Source organism: Rhipicephalus microplus, chromosome 8, assembly GCF_043290135.1.
Source record: "Rhipicephalus microplus isolate Deutch F79 chromosome 8, USDA_Rmic, whole genome shotgun sequence".
Lineage (NCBI taxonomy): Eukaryota > Metazoa > Arthropoda > Arachnida > Ixodida > Ixodidae > Rhipicephalus > Rhipicephalus microplus.
The window spans coordinates 138,523,971-138,547,236 of NC_134707.1; positions in this window are offsets into that span (position 1 = coordinate 138,523,971).

A 23,266-nucleotide genomic window follows, 5' to 3' on the forward strand; every position below is an offset into this window, starting at 1 on the left:
ATAGTTGTGGAATTTCTAGTTGCAGAGTTTCGAGTTGCGGAGTTTCAAGTTGAGGAGTTTCTAGTTGCGGAGTTTCTAGTTGCGGAGTTTCTAGTTGTGCAGTCTCTAGTTGTTGAGTTTCTAGTTGTGAAGTTTATAGTTGAGGGGTTTCTAGCTGTGGAGTTTCTAGTTGCGGAGTTTCTATTTGCAGAGTTTCTAGTTGCGGAGTTTTTAGCTGCAGAGTTTCTAGTTGTGGAGTTTCTAGTTGTGGAGTTTCTAGTTTTGGAGTTTTAGTTGTGCGTTTCCAGTTGAGGAATTCATAGGTGTGGAGTTTGTAGTTGTTGAGTTTCTAGTTATCGGGTTTCTAGTTGCAGAATTTCTAGTGGTGGAGTGTCTAGTTGTGGAGCTTTTATTTGAAGAGTCCCTAGTTGTTGAGTCTCTAGCTGTGGAAATTCTAGTTGTGGAGTTTCTAGTTGAAGAGTTTGTTGTTGCGGAGTTTCTAGATTGTGTTTTTCTAGTTGTAGAGTTTCTGGCTGTGGAGTTTCCAGTTGCGGAGTTTCTAGTTGTGGAGTTTCTAGTTGTGAGGTTTGTAGTTGTGGAGTTTCTAGTGGTAGAGTTTCTAGTTGTGGAATCTCTAGTTGTGGAGTTTCTAGTTGTGGAGTATCTAAATGCGAACTCTCAAGTTGTGGAGTTTCTAGTTGTGGAGTTTCTAGCTGTGGAGTTTCTAGTTGTTGAGTTTCTAGTTGACGAGTTTCTATTTGCGAAGTCTCAAGTGTTGGAGTTTTTAGCTGTGGAGTTTCTAGTTGCGGAGTTTGTAGTTGCTAAGTTTGTAGTTGCAGAGTTTCTAGTTATGGAGATTCTATTTGCCGAGTTACTTGTTGCGAAGTCTCAAGTTGTGGAGTTTCTAGCTGTGGAGTTTCTAGTTGCGGAGTTTCTAGTTGTGGAGTTTCTAGTTGTGGAGTTTTAGTTGTGGCGTTTCCAGTTGAGGAATTTATAGGTGTGGAGTTTGTAGTTGTTGAGTTTCTAGTTGTCGGGTTTCTAGTTGCAGAATTTCTAGTTGTGGAGTGTCTAGTTGTGGAGCTTTTAGTTGAAGAGTCTCTAGTTGTTGAGTCTCTAGCTGTGGAAATTCTAGTTGTGGCGTTTCTAGTTGAAGAGTTTGTTGTTGCGGAGTTTCAAGATGGTGTTTTTCTAGTTGTAGAGTTTCTGGCTGTGGAGTTTCCAGTTGCGGAGTTTCTAGTTGTGGAGTTTCTAGTTCTGAGGTTTGTAGTTGTGGAGTTTCAAGTGATAGAGTTTCTAGTTGTGGAATCTCTAGTTGTGGAGTTTCTAGTTGTGGAGTATCTAAATGCGAACTCTAAAGTTGTGGAGTTTCTAGTTGTGGGGTTTCTAGCTGAGGAGTTTTTAGTTGTTGAGTTTCTAGTTGACGAGTTTCTATTTGCGAAGACTCAAGTGTTGGAGTTTCTAGCTGTGGAGTTTCTAGTTGCGGAGTTTGTAGTTGCGGAGTTACTAGTTGCAGAGTTTCTAGTTGTGGAGATTCTATTTGCCGAGTTTCTTGTTGCGAAGTCTCAAGTTTTGGAGTTTCAAGCTGTGGAGTTTCTAGTTGCGGAGTTTCTAGTTGTGGAGTTTCTAGTTTTGGAGTTTCTAGTTGTGGAATTTGTAGTTGTGGAGTATCTAGTTGTGGTGTTTCAAGTTGTGGAGTTTCTAGCTGTTGAGTTTCTAGTTGCGGAGTTTCTAGTGGCAGAGTTTCTAGCTGCGGAGTTTTCTAGTTGTGGAGATTCTAGTGGCGGAGTTTCAAGTTGTGGAGTTTTTAGTTGTGGGGTTTCTAGCTGTGTAGTTTCTAGTTGCGGAGTTTCTAGTTGCAGAGTTTCTAGCTGTGGAGTTTCTAGTCGCGGAGTTTCTAGTTGCGGAGTTTCTAGTCGCGGAGTTTCTGGTTGCAGAGTTTCTAGTTGCGGAGTTTCTAGATGCAGAGTTTCTAGTTGTGGAGTTTCTAGTTGTGGAGTTTTAGTTGTGGAGTTTAAAGTTGTGGAATTTCAAGTTGTGGAATTTATAGGTGTCGAGTTTCTAGTTGTTGAGTGTCTAGTTGTGGAGTTTCTAGTTGCGGAGTTTCTAGTTGTGGAGTTTCTACTTGTGGAGTTTCTAGTTGTGGAGTTTTGAGTTGCGGAGCTTCTGGTTGCGGAGTTTCAGGTTGTGGAGTTTCTAGTGGTGGAGTTGGTAGTTGTGGAGTATCTTGTTGTGGAGTTTCAAGTTGAGGAGTTTCTAGTTGTTGAGTTTCTCGTTGCTGAGTTTCTAGTCGCGAAGTCTCAAATTGTGGAGTTTCTAGCTGTGGATTTTGAAGTTGTAGAGTTCCTAGTTGCGGAGTGTCTAGATGGAAGTTTCTAGTTGTTGATTTTCTTGTTGACGAGTTTCTTTTTGCGAAGTCTCAAGTTGTGGAGTTTCTAGCTGTGGAGTTTCTAGTTGCGGAGTTTGTAGCTGCGGAGTTTCTAGTTGCAGAGTTTCTAGTTGTGGAGATTCTAGTGTCCGAGTTTCTTGTTGCGAAGTCTCAAGTTGTGGAGTTTCTAGCTGTGGAGTTTCTAGTTGCGGAGTTTCTAGTTGCGGAGTTTCTAGTTGCGGAGTTTCTAGTTGTGGAGTTTCTAGTTGTGGAATTTGTAGTTGTGGAGTATCGTATTGTGGTGTTTCAAGTTGTGGAGGTTCTAGCTGTGGAGTTTCTAGTTGTGGAGTTTCTAGTTGCAGAGTTTCTAGTTGCGGAGTTTTCTAGTTGTGGAGATTCTAGTGGCGGAGTTTCAAGTTGTGGGGTTTCTAGTTGCGGAGTTACTAGCTGTGGAGTTTGTAGTGGCGGAGTCTCTAGTTGTGCAGTCTCTAGTTGTTGAGTTGGTAGTTGTGAAGTATATAGTTGTGGGGTTTCTAGCTGTGGAGTTTCTAGTTGCGGAGTTTCTAGTTGCAAAGTTTCTAGTTGCGGAATTTCTAGTTGCAGAGATTCTAGTTGGGGAGTTTCTAGTTGGGGAGTTTCTAGTTGCGGAGTTTCTAGTTGTGGAGTTTCTAGTTGCGGAATTCGTAGTTGTGGAGTATCTAGTTTTGGTGTTTCAAGTTGTGGAGTCTGTAGTTGTGGAGTATCTATATGTTGGGTTTCAAGTTGTGGAGTTTCTAGCTGTGGAGTTTCTAGTGGTTGAGTTTACAGTTGACGAGTTTCTATTTGCGAAGTCTCAAGTTGTGGAGTTTCTAGCAGTAAAGTTTCTAGTTGCAGAGTTTCTAGTTGCGAAGTTTCCAGTTGTGGAGTTTCCAGTTGTGGAAATTCAATCTGTGTAGTTTCTAGTTGTGGAGTCTCAATTTTGGAGTTCCTAGTTGTGGAGTCTCTAGTTGTCGAGTTTATAGTTGTGGAGTGTCTATTTGTGGAGTTTCTAGTTGTGAAGTTTCTAGTTTTGGAGTTTCTAGTTGGAGTTTTTAGTTTTCGAGCTTCTAGTTGTAGATTTTCTATTTGCAGAGTTCCTCGTTGTTGGGTTTCTAGTTGTGGAAATTCTAGCTGTGGAGTTTCTACGTATGGAATCTCTAGTCGAGGAGTTTCCAGTTGTGTAGTTTCTATCTGAGGAGTTTCTAAATGCAAAGTCTCTAGTTGTGCAGTCTCTAGTTGTGGAGTTCTAGTTGTGGAGTTTCTTGTTGGGGAGTTTCTAGTTTTGAAGTTTCTAGTTGTGGATTTTCTAGTTGCGGAGTTTCTAGTTGCGGAGTTTCCAGTTGGGGAGTTTCTACTTGAGTTTATAGTTGTGGAGTTTCTAGTTGTGGAGTTTGTTGTTGCAGAGTTTCGATTTGCAGAGTTTCAAGTTGTGGAGTTTCTAGTTGGAGTTTTTAGTTTTCGAGTTCCTAGTTGTAGATTTTCTATTTGCAGAGTTCCTAGTTGTGGAGTTTCTAGTTGTGGGGTTTCTAGTTGTGGAAATTCTAGCTGTGGAGTTTCTACTTATGAAATCTCTAGTTGTGGAGTTTCTAGTTGTGGAGTTTCTAGTTATGGAGTTTCTAGTTGCGGAGTTTCTAGTTGCGGAGTTTCCAGTTGGGGAGTTTCTACTTGGGTTTATAGTTGTGGAATTTCGAGTTGCAGAGTTTCGAGTTGGGGAGTTTCAAATTGTGGAGTTTCTAGTTGCGGAGTTTCTAGTTGCGGAGTTTCTAGCTGCGGAGTTTCTAGTTGCGGAGTCTCTAGTTGTGCAGTCTCTAGTTGTTGAGTTTCTAGTTGTGAAGTTTATAGTTGAGGGGTTTCTAGCTGTGGAGTTTCTAGTTGCGGAGTTTCTATTTGCATAGTTTCTAGTTGCGGAGTTTTTAGCTGCAGAGTTTCTAGTTGTGGAGTTTCTAGTTGTGGAGTTTCTAGTTGTGGAGTTTTAGTTGTGGCGTTTCCAGTTGAGGAATTTATAGGTGTGGAGTTTGTAGTTGTTGAGTTTCTAGTTGTCGGGTTTCTAGTTGCAGAATTTCTAGTTGTGGAGTGTCTAGTTGTGGAGCTTTTAGTTGAAGAGTCTCTAGTTGTTGAGTCTCTAGCTGTGAAAATTCTAGTTGTGGAGTTTCTAGTTGAAGAGTTTGTTGTTGCGGAGTTTCTAGATGGTGTTTTTCTAGTTGTAGGGTTTCTGGCTGTGGAGTTTAGAGGTGCGGAGTTTCTAGTTGTCGAGTTTCTAGTTGTGAGGTTTGTAGTTGTGGAGTTTCTAGTGGTAGAGTTTCTAGTTGTGGAATCTCTAGTTGTGGAGTTTCTAGTTGTGGAGTATCTAAATGCGAACTCTCAAGTTGTGGAGTTTCTAGTTGTGGAGTTTCTAGCTGTGGAGTTTTTAGTTGTTGAGTTTCTAGTTGACGAGTTTCTATTTGCGAAGTCTCAAGTGTTGGAGTTTCTAGCTGTGGAGTTTCTAGTTGCGGAGTTTGTAGTTGCGGAGTTTCTAGTTGCAGAGTTTCTAGTTGTGGAGATTCTATTTGCCGAGTTTCTTGTTGCGAAATCTCAAGTTGTGGAGTTTCTAGCTGTGGAGTTTCTAGTTGCGGAGTTTCTAGTGGCAGAGTTTCTAGCTGCGCAGTTTTCTAGTTGTGGAGATTCTAGTGGCGGAGTTTCAAGTTGTGGAGTTTCTAGTTGCGGAGTCTCTAGTTGTGCAGTCTCTAGTTGTTGAGTTGCTAGTTGTGAAGTTTCTAATGTGGGGTTTCTAGCTGTGTAGTTTCTAGTTGCGGAGTTTCTAGTTGCAGAGTTTCTAGTTGCGGAGTTTCTAGTTGCAGAGATTCTAGTTGTGGAGTTTCTAGTTGGGGAGTTTCTAGTTGTTGAGTTTCTAGCTGTGGAGTTTCTAGTCGCGGAGTTTCTAGTTGCGGAGTTTCTAGTCGCGGAGTTTCTGGTTGCAGAGTTTCTAGTTGCGGAGTTTCTAGATGCAGAGTTTCTAGTTGTGGAGTTTCTAGTTGTGGAGTTTTAGTTGTGGAGTTTCAAGTTGTGGAATTTCAAGTTGTGGAATTTATAGGTGTCGAGTTTCTAGTTGTTGAGTGTCTAGTTGTGGAGTTTCTAGTTGCGGAGTTTCTAGTTGTGGAGTTTCTACTTGTGGAGTTTCTAGTTGTGGAGTTTTGAGCTGCGGAGTTTCTGGTGTCGGAGTTTCAGGTTGTGGAGTTTCTAGTGGTGGAGTTGGTAGTTGTGGAGTATCTTGTTGTGGAGTTTCAAGTTGAGGAGTTTTTAGTTGTGGATTTCGAAGTTGTAGAGTTCCTAGTTGTGGAGGTTCTAGTGGTGGAGTTTCTAGTTGTTGAGTTTCTAGTTGCTGAGTTTCTAGTCGCGAAGTCTCAAATGGTGGAGTTTCTAGCTGTGGATTTTGAAGTTGTAGAGTTCCTAGTTGCGGAGTGTCTAGATGGAAGTTTCTAGTTGTTGAGTTTCTAGTTGACGAGCTTCTATTTGCGAAGTCTCAAGTTGTGGAGTTTCTAGCTGTGGAGTTTCTAGTTGCGGAGTTTGTAGCTGCGGAGTTTCTAGTTGCAGAGTTTCTAGTTGTGGAGATTCTAGTGTCCGAGTTTCTTGTTGCGAAGTCTCAAGTTGTGGAGTTTCTAGCTGTGGAGTTTCTAGTTGCGGAGTTTCTAGTTGCGGAGTTTCTAGTTGCGAAGTTTCTAGTTGTGGAGTTTCTAGTTGTGGAATTTGTAGTTGTGGAGTATCGTGTTGTGGTGTTTCAAGTTGTGGAGTTTCTAGCTGTTGAGTTTCTAGTTGTGGAGTTTCTAGTTGCAGAGTTTCTAGTTGCGGAGTTTTCTAGTTGTGGAGATTCTAGTGGCGGAGTTTCAAGTTGTGGAGTTTCTAGTTGCGGAGTTACTAGCTGTGGAGTTTGTAGTGGCGGAGTCTCTAGTTGTGCAGTCTCTAGTTGTTGAGTTGCTAGTTGTGAAGTATATAGTTGTGGGGTTTCTAGCTCTGGAGTTTCTAGTTGCGGAGTTTCTAGTTGCAAAGTTTCTAGTTGCGGAATTTCTAGTTGCAGAGATTCTAGTTGTGGAGTTTCTAGCTGTAAAGTTTCTAGTTGCAGAGTTTCTAGTTGCGAAGTTTTCAGTTGTGGAGTTTCCAGTTGTGGAAATTCAATCTGTGTAGTTTCTAGTTGTGGAGTCTAAATTTTGGAGTTCCTAGTTGTGGAGTCTCTAGTTGTCGAGTTTCTAGTTGTGGAGTGTCTACTTGTGGAGTTTCTAGTTGTGAAGTTTCTAGTTGTGGAGTTTCTAGTTGGAGTTTTCAGTTTTCGAGCTTCTAGTTGTAGATTTTCTATTTGCAGAGTTCCTCATTGTTGGGTTTCTAGTTGTCGAAATTCTAGCTGTGGAGTTTCTACTTATAGAATCTCTAGTCGAGGAGTTTCTAGTTGTGTAGTTTCTATCTGAGGAGTTTCTAAATGCAAAGTCTCTAGTTGTGCAGTCTCTAGTTGTGGAGTTTCTAGTTGTGGAGTTTCTTCTTGGGGAGTTTCTAGTTGTGAAGTTTCTAGTTGTGGATTTTCTAGTTGCGGAGTTTCTAGTTGCGGAGTTTCCAGTTGGGGAGTTTCTACTTGAGTTTATAGTTGTGGATTTTCTAGTTGCAAAGTTTCGATTTGCAGAGTTTCAAGTTGTGGAGTTTCTAGTTGCGGAGATTCTAGCTGCGGAGTTTCTAGTTGCGGAGTCTCTAGTTGTGCAGTCTATATTTGTTGAGTTTCTAGTTGTGAAGTTTATAGTTGAGGGGTTTCTAGCTGTGGAGTTTCTAGTTGCGGAATTTCTATTTGCAGAGTTTCTAGTTGCGGAGTTTCTAGCTGCACAGTTTCTAGTTGTGGAGTTTCTAGTTGGGAAGTTTCTAGTTGCGGAGTTTCTAGTTGTGGAGTTTCTAGTTGTGGAGTTTCTAGTTGTGGAGTTTTAGTTGTGGAGTTTCAAGTTGAGGAATTTATAGGTGTGGAGTTTGTAGTTGTTGAGTTTCTAGTTGTCGGGTTTCTAGTTGCGGAGTTTCTAGTTGTGGAGTGTCTAGTTGTGCAGCTTTTAGTTGAGGAGTCTCTAGGTGTTGAGTCTCTAGCGGCGGAAATTGTAGTTGTGGAGTTTCTAGTTGCAGAGTTTGTTGTTGCGGAGTTTCTAGATGAGGTTTTTCTAGTTGTAGAGTTTCTGGCTCTGCAGTTTCCAGTTGCGGAGTTCTTAGTTGTGAGGTTTGTAGTTGTGGAGTATCTAGTGGTGGAGTCTCTAGTTGTGGAGTCTCTAGTTGTGGAGTTTTTAGTTGTGGAGTTTCTAGTTGCGAACTCTCAAGTTGTGGAGTTTCTAGTTGTGGAATTTCTAGCTGTGGAGTTTCTAGTTGTTGAGTTTCTAGTTGACGAGTTTCTATTTGCGAAGTCTCAAGTTGTGGAATTTCTAGCTGTGGAGTTTCTAGTTGCGGAGTTTGTAGTTGCGGAGTTTCCAGTTGCAGAGTTTTTAGTTGTGGAGATTCTAGTTGCCGAGTTTCTTGTTGCGATGTCTCAAGTTGTGGAGTTTCTATCTGTGAAGTTTCTAGTTGCAGAGTTTCTAGTTGTGGAGTTTCTAGTTGTGGAGTTTCTAGTTGTGGAATTTGTAGTTGTGGAGTACCTAGTTGTGGTGTTTCAAGTTGTGGAGTTTCTAGCTGTGGAGTTTCTAGTTGCGGAGTTTCTAGTGGCAGAGTTTCTAGTTGCGGAGTTTTCTAGTTGTGGAGATTCTAGCTGTGGAGTTTCTAGTTGCAGAGTTTCTAGTTGTGGAGTTTCTAGTTGTGGGATTTGTAGTTGTGGAGGATCGTGTTGTGGTGTTTCAAGTTGTGGAGTTTCTAGCTGTGGAGTTTCTAGTTGTGGAGTTTCTTGTGTCAGAGTTTCTAGTTGCGGAGTTTTCTAGTTGTGGAGATTCTAGTGGCGGAGTTTCAAGTTGTGAAGTTTCTAGTTGCGGAGTTACTAGCTGTGGAGTTTCCAGGTGCGGAGTCTCTAATTTTGCAGTCTATAGTTGTTGAGTTGCTAGTTGTGAAGTTTATAGTTGTGGGGTTTCTAGCTGTGGAGTGTCTAGTTGCGGGGTTTGTAGTTGCAGAGTTTCTAGTTTCGGAGTTTCTAGTTGCAGAGATTCTAGTGGTGGAGTTTCTAGTTGTGGAGTCTCTAGTTGTGGAGTTTCTAGCTGTGGAGTTTCTAGTGGTTGAGTTTCCAGTTGACGAGTTTCTATTTGCGAAGTCTCAAGTTGTGGAGTTTCTAGCTGTAAAGTTTCTAGTTGCAGAGTTTCTAGTTGCGAAGTTTCCAGTTGTGGAGTTTCCAGTTGTGGAAATTCAATCTGTGTAGTTTCTAGTTGTGGAGTCTCAATTTTGGAGTTCCTAGTTGTGGAGTCTCTAGTGGTCGAGTTTCTAGTTGTGGAGTGTCTATTTGTGGAGTTTCTAGTTGTGAAGTTTCTAGTTGTGGAGTATCTAGTTGGAGTTTTTAGATTTCGAGCTTCTAGTTGTAAATTTTCTATTTGCAGAGTTCCTCGTTGTGGAGTTTCTAGTTGTGGGGTTTCTAGTTGTGGAAATTCTAGCTGTGGAGTTTCTACTTATGAAATCTATGAAATCTCTAGTTGTGGAGTTTCTAGTTGTGGAGTTTCTAGTTGTGGAGTTTCTTGTTGGGGAGTTTCTAGTTGCGGAGTTTCTAGTTGCGGAGTTTCCAGTTGGGGAGTTTCTACTTGGGTTTATAGTTGTGGAATTTCTAGTTGCAGAGTTTCGAGTTGCGGAGTTTCAAGTTGAGGAGTTTCTAGTTGTGCAGTCTCTAGTTGTTGAGTTTCTAGTTGTGAAGTTTATAGTTGAGGGGTTTCTAGCTGTGGAGTTTCTAGTTGCGGAGTTTCTATTTGCAGAGTTTCTAGTTGCGGAGTTTTAGTTGTGGCGTTTCCAGTTGAGGAATTTATAGGTGTGGAGTTTGTAGTTGTTGAGTTTCTAGTTGTCGGGTTTCTAGTTGCAGAATTTCTAGTTGTGGAGTGTCTAGTTGTGGAGCTTTTAGTTGAAGAGTCTCTAGTTGTTGAGTCTCTAGCTGTGAAAATTCTAGTTGTGGAGTTTCTAGTTGAAGAGTTTGTTGTTGCGGAGTTTCTAGATGGTGTTTTTCTAGTTGTAGGGTTTCTGGCTGTGGAGTTTAGAGGTGCGGAGTTTCTAGTTGTCGAGTTTCTAGTTGTGAGGTTTGTAGTTGTGGAGTTTCTAGTGGTAGAGTTTCTAGTTGTGGAATCTCTAGTTGTGGAGTTTCTAGTTGTGGAGTATCTAAATGCGAACTCTCAAGTTGTGGAGTATCTAGTTGTGGAGTTTCTAGCTGTGGAGTTTTTAGTTGTTGAGTTTCTAGTTGACGAGTTTCTATTTGCGAAGTCTCAAGTGTTGGAGTTTCTAGCTGTGGAGTTTCTAGTTGCGGAGTTTGTAGTTGCGGAGTTTCTAGTTGCAGAGTTTCTAGTTGTGGAGATTCTATTTGCCGAGTTTCTTGTTGCGAAATCTCAAGTTGTGGAGTTTCTAGCTGTGGAGTTTCTAGTTGCGGAGTTTCTAGTGGCAGAGTTTCTAGCTGCGGAGTTTTCTAGTTGTGGAGATTCTAGTGGCGGAGTTTCAAGTTGTGGAGTTTCTAGTTGCGGAGTCTCTAGTTGTGCAGTCTCTAGTTGTTGAGTTGCTAGTTGTGAAGTTTCTAGTTGTGGGGTTTCTAGCTGTGTAGTTTCTAGTTGCGGAGTTTCTAGTTGCAGAGTTTCTAGTTGCGGAGTTTCTAGTTGCAGAGATTCTAGTTGTGGAGTTTCTAGTTGGGGAGTTTCTAGTTGTTGAGTTTCTAGCTGTGGAGTTTCTAGTCGCGGAGTTTCTAGTTGCGGAGTTTCTAGTCGCGGAGTTTCTGGTTGCAGAGTTTCTAGTTGCGGAGTTTCTAGATGCAGAGTTTCTAGTTGTGGAGTTTCTAGTTGTGGAGTTTTAGTTGTGGAGTTTCAAGTTGTGGAATTTCAAGTTGTGGAATTTACAGGTGTCGAGTTTCTAGTTGTTGAGTGTCTAGTTGTGGAGTATCTAGTGTCGGAGTTTCTAGTTGTGGAGTTTCTACTTGTGGAGTTTCTAGTTGTGGAGTTTTGAGTTGCGGAGTTTCTGGTGTCGGAGATTCAGGTTGTGGAGTTTCTAGTGGTGGAGTTGGTAGTTGTGGAGTATCTTGTTGTGGAGTTTCAAGTTGAGGAGTTTTTAGTTGTGGATTTCGAAGTTGTAGAGTTCCTAGTTGTGGAGGTTCTAGTGGTGGAGTTTCTAGTTGTTCAGTTTCTAGTTGCTGAGTTTCTAGTCGCGAAGTCTCAAATTGTGGAGTTTCTAGCTGTGGATTTTGAAGTTGTAGAGTTCCTAGTTGCGGAGTGTCTAGATGGAAGTTTCTAGTTGTTGAGTTTCTAGTTGACGAGCTTGTATTTGCGAAGTCTCAAGTTGTGGAGTTTCTAGCTGTGGAGTTTCTAGTTGCGGAGTTTGTAGCTGCGGAGTTTCTAGTTGCAGAGTTTCTAGTTGTGGAGATTCTAGTGTCCGAGTTTCTTGTTGCGAAGTCTCAAGTTGTGGAGTTTCTAGCTGTGGAGTTTCTAGTTGCGGAGTTTCTAGTTGCGGAGTTTCTAGTTGCGAAGTTTCTAGTTGTGGAGTTTCTAGTTGTGGAATTTGTAGTTGTGGAGTATCGTGTTGTGGTGTTTCAAGTTGTGGAGTTTCTAGCTGTTGAGTTTCTAGTTGTGGAGTTTCTAGTTGCAGAGTTTCTAGTTGCGGAGTTTTCTAGTTGTGGAGATTCTAGTGGCGGAGTTTCAAGTTGTGGAGTTTCTAGTTGCGGAGTTACTAGCTGTGGAGTTTGTAGTGGCGGAGTCTCTAGTTGTGCAGTCTCTAGTTGTTGAGTTGCTAGTTGTGAAGTATATAGTTGTGGGGTTTCTAGCTCTGGAGTTTCCAGTTGCGGAGTTTCTAGTTGCAAAGTTTCTAGTTGCGGAATTTCTAGTTGCAGAGATTCTAGTTGTGGAGTTTCTAGCTGTGGAGTTTCTAGTGGTTGAGTTTACAGTTGACGAGTTTCTATTTGCGAAGTCTCGAGTTGTGGAGTTTCTAGCTGTAAAGTTTCTAGTTGCAGAGTTTCTAGTTGCGAAGTTTTCAGTTGTGGAGTTTCCAGTTGTGGAAATTCAATCTGTGTAGTTTCTAGTTGTGGAGTCTAAATTTTGGAGTTCCTAGTTGTGGAGTCTCTAGTTGTCGAGTTTCTAGTTGTGGAGTGTCTACTTGTGGAGTTTCTAGTTGTGAAGTTTCTAGTTGTGGAGTTTCTAGTTGGAGTTTTCAGTTTTCGAGCTTCTAGTTGTAGATTTTCTATTTGCAGAGTTCCTCATTGTTGGGTTTCTAGTTGTGGAAATTCTAGCTGTGGAGTTTCTACTTATAGAATCTCTAGTCGAGGAGTTTCTAGTTGTGTAGTTTCTATCTGAGGAGTTTCTAAATGCAAAGTCTCTAGTTGTGCAGTCTCTAGTTGTGGAGTTTCTAGTTGTGGAGTTTCTTCTTGGGGAGTTTCTAGTTGTGAAGTTTCTAGTTGTGGATTTTCTAGTTGCGGAGTTTCTAGTTGCGGAGTTTCCAGTTGGGGAGTTTCTACTTGAGTTTATAGTTGTGGATTTTCTAGTTGCAAAGTTTCGATTTGCAGAGTTTCAAGTTGTGGAGTTTCTAGTTGCGGAGATTCTAGCTGCGGAGTTTCTAGTTGCGGAGTCTCTAGTTGTGCAGTCTATATTTGTTGAGTTTCTAGTTGTGAAGTTTATAGTTGAGGGGTTTCTAGCTGAGGAGTTTATAGTTGCGGAATTTCTATTTGCAGAGTTTCTAGTTGCGGAGTTTCTAGCTGCACAGTTTCTAGTTGTGGAGTTTCTAGTTGGGAAGTTTCTAGTTGCGGAGTTTCTAGTTGTGGAGTTTCTAGTTGTGGAGTTTCTAGTTGTGGAGTTTTAGTTGTGGAGTTTCAAGTTGAGGAATTTATAGGTGAGGAGTTTGTAGTTGTTGAGTTTCTAGTTGTCGGGTTTCTAGTTGCGGAGTTTCTAGTTGTGGAGTGTCTAGTTGTGCAGCTTTTAGTTGAGGAGTCTCTAGGTGTTGAGTCTCTAGCGGCGGAAATTGTAGTTGTGGAGTTTCTAGTTGCAGAGTTTGTTGTTGCGGAGTTTCTAGATGAGGTTTTTCTAGTTGTAGAGTTTCTGGCTCTGCAGTTTCCAGTTGCGGAGTTTTTAGTTGTGAGGTTTGTAGTTGTGGAGTTTCTAGTGGTAGAGTTTCTAGTTGTGGAATCTCTAGTTGTGGAGTTTCTAGTTGTGGAGTATCTAAATGCGAACTCTCAAGTTGTGGAGTTTCTAGTTGTGGAGTTTCTAGCTGTGGAGTTTCTAGTTGTTGAGTTTCTAGTTGACGAGTTTCTATTTGCGAAGTCTCAAGTGTTGGAGTTTTTAGCTGTGGAGTTTCTAGTTGCGGAGTTTGTAGTTGCTAAGTTTGTAGTTGCAGAGTTTCTAGTTATGGAGATTCTATTTGCCGAGTTTCTTGTTGCGAAGTCTCAAGTTGTGGAGTTTCTAGCTGTGGAGTTTCTAGTTGCGGAGTTTCTAGTTGTGGAGTTTCTAGTTGTGGAGTTTTAGTTGTGGCGTTTCCAGTTGAGGAATTTATAGGTGTGGAGTTTGTAGTTGTTGAGTTTCTAGTTGTCGGGTTTCTAGTTGCAGAATTTCTATTTGTGGAGTGTCTAGTTGTGGAGCTTTTAGTTGAAGAGTCTCTAGTTGTTGAGTCTCTAGCTGTGAAAATTCTAGTTGTGGAGTTTCTAGTTGAAGAGTTTGTTGTTGCGGAGTTTCTAGATGGTGTTTTTCTAGTTGTAGGGTTTCTGGCTGTGGAGTTTAGAGGTGCGGAGTTTCTAGTTGTCGAGTTTCTAGTTGTGAGGTTTGTAGTTGTGGAGTTTCTAGTGGTAGAGTTTCTAGTTGTGGAATCTCTAGTTGTGGAGTTTCTAGTTGTGGAGTATCTAAATGCGAACTCTCAAGTTGTGGAGTTTCTAGTTGTGGAGTTTCTAGCTGTGGAGTTTTTAGTTGTTGAGTTTCTAGTTGACGAGTTTCTATTTGCGAAGTCTCAAGTGTTGGAGTTTCTAGCTGTGGAGTTTCTAGTTGCGGAGTTTGTAGTTGCGGAGTTTCTAGTTGCAGAGTTTCTAGTTGTGGAGATTCTATTTGCCGAGTTTCTTGTTGCGAAATCTCAAGTTGTGGAGTTTCTAGCTGTGGAGTTTCTAGTTGCGGAGTTTCTAGTGGCAGAGTTTCTAGCTGCGGAGTTTTCTAGTTGTGGAGATTCTAGTGGCGGAGTTTCAAGTTGTGGAGTTTCTAGTTGCGGAGTCTCTAGTTGTGCAGTCTCTAGTTGTTGAGTTGCTAGTTGTGAAGTTTCTAGTTGTGGGGTTTCTAGCTGTGTAGTTTCTAGTTGCGGAGTTTCTAGTTGCAGAGTTTCTAGTTGCGGAGTTTCTAGTTGCAGAGATTCTAGTTGTGGAGTTTCTAGTTGGGGAGTTTCTAGTTGTTGAGTTTCTAGCTGTGGAGTTTCTAGTCGCGGAGTTTCTAGTTGCGGAGTTTCTAGTCGCGGAGTTTCTGGTTGCAGAGTTTCTAGTTGCGGAGTTTCTAGATGCAGAGTTTCTAGTTGTGGAGTTTCTAGTTGTGGAGTTTTAGTTGGGGAGTTTCAAGTTGTGGAATTTCAAGTTGTGGAATTTATAGGTGTCGAGTTTCTAGTTGTTGAGTGTCTAGTTGTGGAGTTTCTAGTTGCGGAGTTTCTAGTTGTGGAGTTTCTACTTGTGGAGTTTCTAGTTGTGGAGTTTTGAGTTGCGGAGTTTCTGGTGTCGGAGTTTCAGGTTGTGGAGTTTCTAGTGGTGGAGTTGGTAGTTGTGGAGTATCTTGTTGTGGAGTTTCAAGTTGAGGAGTTTTTAGTTGTGGATTTCGAAGTTGTAGAGTTCCTAGTGTTGGAGGTTCAAGTGGTGGAGTTTCTAGTTGTTGAGTTTCTAGTTGCTGAGTTTCTAGTCGCGAAGTCTCAAATGGTGGAGTTTCTAGCTGTGGATTTTGAAGTTGTAGAGTTCCTAGTTGCGGAGTGTGTAGATGGAAGTTTCTAGTTGTTGAGTTTCTAGTTGACGAGCTTCTATTTGCGAAGTCTCAAGTTGTGGAGTTTCTAGCTGTGGAGTTTCTAGTTGCGGAGTTTGTAGCTGCGGAGTTTCTAGTTGCAGAGTTTCTAGTTGTGGAGATTCTAGTGTCCGAGTTTCTTGTTGCGAAGTCTCAAGTTGTGGAGTTTCTAGCTGTGGAGTTTCTAGTTGCGGAGTTTCTAGTTGCGGAGTTTCTAGTTGCGAAGTTTCTAGTTGTGGAGTTTCTAGTTGTGGAATTTGTAGTTGTGGAGTATCGTGTTGTGGTGTTTCAAGTTGTGGAGTTTCTAGCTGTTGAGTTTCTAGTTGTGGAGTTTCTAGTTGCAGAGTTTCTAGTTGCGGAGTTTTCTAGTTGTGGAGATTCTAGTGGCGGAGTTTCAAGTTGTGGAGTTTCTAGTTGCGGAGTTACTAGCTGTGGAGTTTGTAGTGGCGGAGTCTCTAGTTGTGCAGTCTCTAGTTGTTGAGTTGCTAGTTGTGAAGTATATAGTTGTGGGGTTTCTAGCTCTGGAGTTTCTAGTTGCGGAGTTTCTAGTTGCAAAGTTTCTAGTTGCGGAATTTCTAGTTGCAGAGATTCTAGTTGTGGTGTTTCTAGCTGTAAAGTTTCTAGTTGCAGAGTTTCTAGTTGCGAAGTTTTCAGTTGTGGAGTTTCCAGTTGTGGAAATTCAATCTGTGTAGTTTCTAGTTGTGGAGTCTCAATTTTGGAGTTCCTAGTTGTGGAGTCTCTAGTTGTCGAGTTTCTAGTTGTGGAGTGTCTACTTGTGGAGTTTCTAGTTGTGAAGTTTCTAGTTGTGGAGTTTCTAGTTGGAGTTTTCAGTTTTCGAGCTTCTAGTTGTAGATTTTCTATTTGCAGAGTTCCTCATTGTTGGGTTTCTAGTTGTGGAAATTCTAGCTGTGGAGTTTCTACTTATAGAATCTCTAGTCGAGGAGTTTCTAGTTGTGTAGTTTCTATCTGAGGAGTTTCTAAATGCAAAGTCTCTAGTTGTGCAGTCTCTAGTTGTGGAGTTTCTAGTTGTGGAGTTTCTTCTTGGGGAGTTTCTAGTTGTGAAGTTTCTAGTTGTGGATTTTCTAGTTGCGGAGTTTCTAGTTGCGGAGTTTCCAGTTGGGGAGTTTCTACTTGAGTTTATAGTTGTGGATTTTCTAGTTGCAAAGTTTCGATTTGCAGAGTTTCAAGTTGTGGAGTTTCTAGTTGCGGAGATTCTAGCTGCGGAGTTTCTAGTTGCGGAGTCTCTAGTTGTGCAGTCTATATTTGTTGAGTTTCTAGTTGTGAAGTTTATAGTTGAGGGGTTTCTAGCTGTGGAGTTTCTAGTTGCGGAATTTCTATTTGCAGAGTTTCTAGTTGCGGAGTTTCTAGCTGCACAGTTTCTAGTTGTGGAGTTTCTAGTTGGGAAGTTTCTAGTTGCGGAGTTTCTAGTTGTGGAGTTTCTAGTTGTGGAGTTTCTAGTTGTGGAGTTTTAGTTGTGGAGTTTCAAGTTGAGGAATTTATAGGTGTGGAGTTTGTAGTTGTTGAGTTTCTAGTTGTCGGGTTTCTAGTTGCGGAGTTTCTAGTTGTGGAGTGTCTAGTTGTGCAGCTTTTAGTTGAGGAGTCTCTAGGTGTTGAGTCTCTAGCGGCGGAAATTGTAGTTGTGGAGTTTCTAGTTGCAGAGTTTGTTGTTGCGGAGTTTCTAGATGAGGTTTTTCTAGTTGTAGAGTTTCTGGCTCTGCAGTTTCCAGTTGCGGAGTTTTTAGTTGTGAGGTTTGTAGTTGTGGAGTTTCTAGTGGTGGAGTCTCTAGTTGTGGAGTCTCTAGTTGTGGAGTTTTTAGTTGTGGAGTTTCTAGTTGCGAACTCTCAAGTTGTGGAGTTTCTAGTTGTGGAATTTCTAGCTGTGGAGTTTCTAGTTGTTGAGTTTCTAGTTGACGAGTTTCTATTTGCGAAGTCTCAAGTTGTGGAATTTCTAGCTGTGGAGTTTCTAGTTGCGGAGTTTCTAGTTGCGGAGTTTCTAGTGGCAGAGTTTCTAGTTGCGGAGTTTTCTAGTTGTGGAGATTCTAGCTGTGGAGTTTCTAGTTGCAGAGTTTCTAGTTGTGGAGTTTCTAGTTGTGGGATTTGTAGTTGTGGAGGATCGTGTTGTGGTGTTTCAAGTTGTGGAGTTTCTAGCTGTGGAGTTTCTAGTTGTGGAGTTTCTTGTGTCAGAGTTTCTAGTTGCGGAGTTTTCTAGTTGTGGAGATTCTAGTGGCGGAGTTTCAAGTTGTGAAGTTTCTAGTTGCGGAGTTACTAGCTGTGGAGTTTCCAGGTGCGGAGTCTCTAGTTTTGCAGTCTATAGTTGTTGAGTTGCTAGTTGTGAAGTTTATAGTTGTGGGGTTTCTAGCTGTGGAGTGTCTAGTTGCGTGGTTTGTAGTTGCAGAGTTTCTAGTTTCGGAGTTTCTAGTTGCAGAGATTCTAGTGGTGGAGTTTCTAGTTGTGGAGTCTCTAGTTGTGGAGTTTCTAGCTGTGGAGTTTCTAGTGGTTGAGTTTCCAGTTGACGAGTTTCTATTTGCGAAGTCTCAAGTTGTGGAGTTTCTAGCTGTAAAGTTTCTAGTTGCAGAGTTTCTAGTTGCGAAGTTTCCAGTTGTGGAGTTTCCAGTTGTGGAAATTCAATCTGTGTAGTTTCAAGTTGTGGAGTTTCTAGTTGCGGAGTCTCTAGTTGTGCAGTCTCTAGTTGTTGAGTTGCTAGTTGTGAAGTTTCTAGTTGTGGGGTTTCTAGCTGTGTAGTTTCTAGTTGCGGAGTTTCTAGTTGCAGAGTTTCTAGTTGCGGAGTTTCTAGTTGCAGAGATTCTAGTTGTGGAGTTTCTAGTTGGGGAGTTTCTAGTTGTTGAGTTTCTAGCTGTGGAGTTTCTAGTCGCGGAGTTTCTAGTTGCGGAGTTTCTAGTCGCGGAGTTTCTGGTTGCAGAGTTTCTAGTTGCGGAGTTTCTAGATGCAGAGTTTCTAGTTGTGGAGTTTCTAGTTGTGGAGTTTTAGTTGGGGAGTTTCAAGTTGTGGAATTTCAAGTTGTGGAATTTATAGGTGTCGAGTTTCTAGTTGTTGAGTGTCTAGTTGTGGAGTTTCTAGTTGCGGAGTTTCTAGTTGTGGAGTTTCTACTTGTGGAGTTTCTAGTTGTGGAGTTTTGAGTTGCGGAGTTTCTGGTGTCGGAGTTTCAGGTTGTGGAGTTTCTAGTGGTGGAGTTGGTAGTTGTGGAGTATCTTGTTGTGGAGTTTCAAGTTGAGGAGTTTTTAGTTGTGGATTTCGAAGTTGTAGAGTTCCTAGTGTTGGAGGTTCTTGTGGTGGAGTTTCTAGTTGTTGAGTTTCTAGTTGCTGAGTTTCTAGTCGCGAAGTCTCAAATGGTGGAGTTTCTAGCTGTGGATTTTGAAGTTGTAGAGTTCCTAGTTGCGGAGTGTGTAGATGGAAGTTTCTAGTTGTTGAGTTTCTAGTTGACGAGCTTCTATTTGCGAAGTCTCAAGTTGTGGAGTTTCTAGCTGTGGAGTTTCTAGTTGCGGAGTTTGTAGCTGCGGAGTTTCTAGTTGCAGAGTTTCTAGTTGTGGAGATTCTAGTGTCCGAGTTTCTTGTTGCGAAGTCTCAAGTTGTGGAGTTTCTAGCTGTGGAGTTTCTAGTTGCGGAGTTTCTAGTTGCGGAGTTTCTAGTTGCGAAGTTTCTAGTTGTGGAGTTTCTAGTTGTGGAATTTGTAGTTGTGGAGTATCGTGTTGTGGTGTTTCAAGTTGTGGAGTTTCTAGCTGTTGAGTTTCTAGTTGTGGAGTTTCTAGTTGCAGAGTTTCTAGTTGCGGAGTTTTCTAGTTGTGGAGATTCTAGTGGCGGAGTTTCAAGTTGTGGAGTTTCTAGTTGCGGAGTTACTAGCTGTGGAGTTTGTAGTGGCGGAGTCTCTAGTTGTGCAGTCTCTAGTTGTTGAGTTGCTAGTTGTGAAGTATATAGTTGTGGGGTTTCTAGCTCTGGAGTTTCTAGTTGCGGAGTTTCTAGTTGCAAAGTTTCTAGTTGCGGAATTTCTAGTTGCAGAGATTCTAGTTGTGGTGTTTCTAGCTGTAAAGTTTCTAGTTGCAGAGTTTCTAGTTGCGAAGTTTTCAGTTGTGGAGTTTCCAGTTGTGGAAATTCAATCTGTGTAGTTTCTAGTTGTGGAGTCTCAATTTTGGAGTTCCTAGTTGTGGAGTCTCTAGTTGTCGAGTTTCTAGTTGTGGAGTGTCTACTTGTGGAGTTTCTAGTTGTGAAGTTTCTAGTTGTGGAGTTTCTAGTTGGAGTTTTCAGTTTTCGAGCTTCTAGTTGTAGATTTTCTATTTGCAGAGTTCCTCATTGTTGGGTTTCTAGTTGTGGAAATTCTAGCTGTGGAGTTTCTACTTATAGAATCTCTAGTCGAGGAGTTTCTAGTTGTGTAGTTTCTATCTGAGGAGTTTCTAAATGCAAAGTCTCTAGTTGTGCAGTCTCTAGTTGTGGAGTTTCTAGTTGTGGAGTTTCTTCTTGGGGAGTTTCTAGTTGTGAAGTTTCTAGTTGTGGATTTTCTAGTTGCGGAGTTTCTAGTTGCGGAGTTTCCAGTTGGGGAGTTTCTACTTGAGTTTATAGTTGTGGATTTTCTAGTTGCAAAGTTTCGATTTGCAGAGTTTCAAGTTGTGGAGTTTCTAGTTGCGGAGATTCTAGCTGCGGAGTTTCTAGTTGCGGAGTCTCTAGTTGTGCAGTCTATATTTGTTGAGTTTCTAGTTGTGAAGTTTATAGTTGAGGGGTTTCTAGCTGTGGAGTTTCTAGTTGCGGAATTTCTATTTGCAGAGTTTCTAGTTGCGGAGTTTCTAGCTGCACAGTTTCTAGTTGTGGAGTTTCTAGTTGGGAAGTTTCTAGTTGCGGAGTTTCTAGTTGTGGAGTTTCTAGTTGTGGAGTTTCTAGTTGTGGAGTTTTAGTTGTGGAGTTTCAAGTTGAGGAATTTATAGGTGTGGAGTTTGTAGTTGTTGAGTTTCTAGTTGTCGGGTTTCTAGTTGCGGAGTTTCTAGTTGTGGAGTGTCTAGTTGTGCAGCTTTTAGTTGAGGAGTCTCTAGGTGTTGAGTCTCTAGCGGCGGAAATTGTAGTTGTGGAGTTTCTAGTTGCAGAGTTTGTTGTTGCGGAGTTTCTAGATGAGGTTTTTCTAGTTGTAGAGTTTCTGGCTCTGCAGTTTCCAGTTGCGGAGTTTTTAGTTGTGAGGTTTGTAGTTGTGGAGTTTCTAGTGGTGGAGTCTCTAGTTGTGGAGTCTCTAGTTGTGGAGTTTTTAGTTGTGGAGTTTCTAGTTGCGAACTCTCAAGTTGTGGAGTTTCTAGTTGTGGAATTTCTAGCTGTGGAGTTTCTAGTTGTTGAGTTTCCAGTTGACGAGTTTCTATTTGCGAAGTCTCAAGTTGTGGAATTTCTAGCTGTGGAGTTTCTAGTTGCGGAGTTTGTAGTTGCGGAGTTTCCAGTTGCAGAGTTTTTAGTTGTGGAGATTCTAGTTGCCGAGTTTCTTGTTGCGATGTCTCAAGTTGTGGAGTTTCTATTTGTGAAGTTTCTAGTTGCAGAGTTTCTAGTTGTGGAGTTTCTAGTTGTGGAGTTTCTAGTTGTGGAATTTGTAGTTGTGGAGTACCTAGTTGTGGTGTTTCAAGTTGTGGAGTTTCTAGCTGTGGAGTTTCTAGTTGCGGAGTTTCTAGTGGCAGAGTTTCTAGTTGCGGAGTTTTCTAGTTGTGGAGATTCTAGCTGTGGAGTTTCTAGTTGCAGAGTTTCTAGTTGTGGAGTTTCTAGTTGTGGGATTTGTAGTTGTGGAGGATCGTGTTGTGGTGTTTCAAGTTGTGGAGTTTCTAGCTGTGGAGTTTCTAGTTGTGGAGTTTCTTGTGTCAGAGTTTCTAGTTGCGGAGTTTTCTAGTTGTGGAGATTCTAGTGGCGGAGTTTCAAGTTGTGAAGTTTCTAGTTGCGGAGTTACTAGCTGTGGAGTTTCCAGGTGCGGAGTCTCTAGTTTTGCAGTCTATAGTTGTTGAGTTGCTAGTTGTGAAGTTTATAGTTGTGGGGTTTCTAGCTGTGGAGTGTCTAGTTGCGTGGTTTGTAGTTGCAGAGTTTCTAGTTTCGGAGTTTCTAGTTGCAGAGATTCTAGTGGTGGAGTTTCTAGTTGTGGAGTCTCTAGTTGTGGAGTTTCTAGCTGTGGAGTTTCTAGTGGTTGAGTTTCCAGTTGACGAGTTTCTATTTGCGAAGTCTCAAGTTGTGGAGTTTCTAGCTGTAAAGTTTCTAGTTGCAGAGTTTCTAGTTGCGAAGTTTCCAGTTGTGGAGTTTCCAGTTGTGGAAATTCAATCTGTGTAGTTTCTAGTTGTGGAGTCTCAATTTTGGAGTTCCTAGTTGTGGAGTCTCTAGTGGTCGAGTTTCTAGTTGTGGAGTGTCTATTTGTGGAGTTTCTAGTTGTGAAGTTTCTAGTTGTGGAGTATCTAGTTGGAGTTTTTAGATTTCGAGCTTCTAGTTGTAAATTTTCTATTTGCAGAGTTCCTCGTTGTGGAGTTTCTAGTTGTGGGGTTTCTAGTTGTGGAAATTCTAGCTGTGGAGTTTCTACTTATGAAATCTATGAAATCTCTAGTTGTGGAGTTTCTAGTTGTGGAGTTTCTAGTTGTGGAGTTTCTTGTTGGGGAGTTTCTAGTTGCGGAGTTTCTAGTTGCGGAGTTTCCAGTTGGGGAGTTTCTACTTGGGTTTATAGTTGTGGAATTTCTAGTTGCAGAGTTTCGAGTTGCGGAGTTTCAAGTTGAGGAGTTTCTAGTTGCGGAGTTTCTAGTTGCGGAGTTTCTAGTTGTGCAGTCTCTAGTTGTTGAGTTTCTAGTTGTGAAGTTTATAGTTGAGGGGTTTCTAGCTGTGGAGTTTCTAGTTGCGGAGTTTCTATTTGCAGAGTTTCTAGTTGCGGAGTTTTTAGCTGCAGAGTTTCTAGTTGTGGAGTTTCTAGTTGTGGAGTTTCTAGTTTTGGAGTTTTAGTTGTGCGTTTCCAGTTGAGGAATTCATAGGTGTGGAGTTTGTAGTTGTTGAGTTTCTAGTTATCGGGTTTCTAGTTGCAGAATTTCTAGTGGTGGAGTGTCTAGTTGTGGAGCTTTTATTTGAAGAGTCCCTAGTTGTTGAGTCTCTAGCTGTGGAAATTCTAGTTGTGGAGTTTCTAGTTGAAGAGTTTGTTGTTGCGGAGTTTCTAGATTGTGTTTTTCTAGTTGTAGAGTTTCTGGCTGTGGAGTTTCCAGTTGCGGAGTTTCTAGTTGTGGAGTTTCTAGTTGTGAGGTTTGTAGTTGTGGAGTTTCTAGTGGTAGAGTTTCTAGTTGTGGAATCTCTAGTTGTGGAGTTTCTAGTTGTGGAGTATCTAAATGCGAACTCTCAAGTTGTGGAGTTTCTAGTTGTGGAGTTTCTAGCTGTGGAGTTTCTAGTTGTTGAGTTTCTAGTTGACGAGTTTCTATTTGCGAAGTCTCAAGTGTTGGAGTTTTTAGCTGTGGAGTTTCTAGTTGCGGAGTTTGTAGTTGCTAAGTTTGTAGTTGCAGAGTTTCTAGTTATGGAGATTCTATTTGCCGAGTTACTTGTTGCGAAGTCTCAAGTTGTGGAGTTTCTAGCTGTGGAGTTTCTAGTTGCGGAGTTTCTAGTTGTGGAGTTTCTAGTTGTGGAGTTTTAGTTGTGGCGTTTCCAGTTGAGGAATTTATAGGTGTGGAGTTTGTAGTTGTTGAGTTTCTAGTTGTCGGGTTTCTAGTTGCAGAATTTCTAGTTGTGGAGTGTCTAGTTGTGGAGCTTTTAGTTGAAGAGTCTCTAGTTGTTGAGTCTCTAGCTGTGAAAATTCTAGTTGTGGAGTTTCTAGTTGAAGAGTTTGTTGTTGCGGAGTTTCTAGATGGTGTTTTTCTAGTTGTAGGGTTTCTGGCTGTGGAGTTTAGAGGTGCGGAGTTTCTAGTTGTCGAGTTTCTAGTTGTGAGGTTTGTAGTTGTGGAGTTTCTAGTGGTAGAGTTTCTAGTTGTGGAATCTCTAGTTGTGGAGTTTCTAGTTGTGGATTATCTAAATGCGAACTCTCAAGTTGTGGAGTTTCTAGTTGTGGAGTTTCTAGCTGTGGAGTTTTTAGTTGTTGAGTTTCTAGTTGACGAGTTTCTATTTGCGAATTCTCAAGTGTTGGAGTTTCTAGCTGTGGAGTTTCTAGTTGCGGAGTTTGTAGTTGCGGAGTTTCTAGTTGCAGAGTTTCTAGTTGTGGAGATTCTATTTGCCGAGTTTCTTCTTGCGAAATCTCAAGTTGTGGAGTTTCTAGCTGTGGAGTTTCTAGTTGCGGAGTTTCTAGTGGCAGAGTTTCTAGCTGCGGAGTTTTCTAGTTGTGGAGATTCTAGTGGCGGAGTTTCAAGTTGTGGAGTTTCTAGTTGCGGAGTCTCTAGTTGTGCAGTCTCTAGTTGTTGAGTTGCTAGTTGTGAAGTTTCTAGTTGTGGGGTTTCTAGCTGTGTAGTTTCTAGTTGCGGAGTTTCTAGTTGCAGAGTTTCTAGTTGCGGAGTTTCTAGTTGCAGAGATTCTAGTTGTGGAGTTTCTAGTTGGGGAGTTTCTAGTTGTTGAGTTTCTAGCTGTGGAGTTTCTAGTCGCGGAGTTTCTAGTTGCGGAGTTTCTAGTCGCGGAGTTTCTGGTTGCAGAGTTTCTAGTTGCGGAGTTTCTAGATGCAGAGTTTCTAGTTGTGGAGTTTCTAGTTGTGGAGTTTTAGTTGTGGAGTTTCAAGTTGTGGAATTTCAAGTTGTGGAATTTATAGGTGTCGAGTTTCTAGTTGTTGAGTGTCTAGTTGTGGAGTTTCTAGTTGCGGAGTTTCTAGTTGTGGAGTTTCTACTTGTGGAGTTTCTAGTTGTGGAGTTTTGAGTTGCGG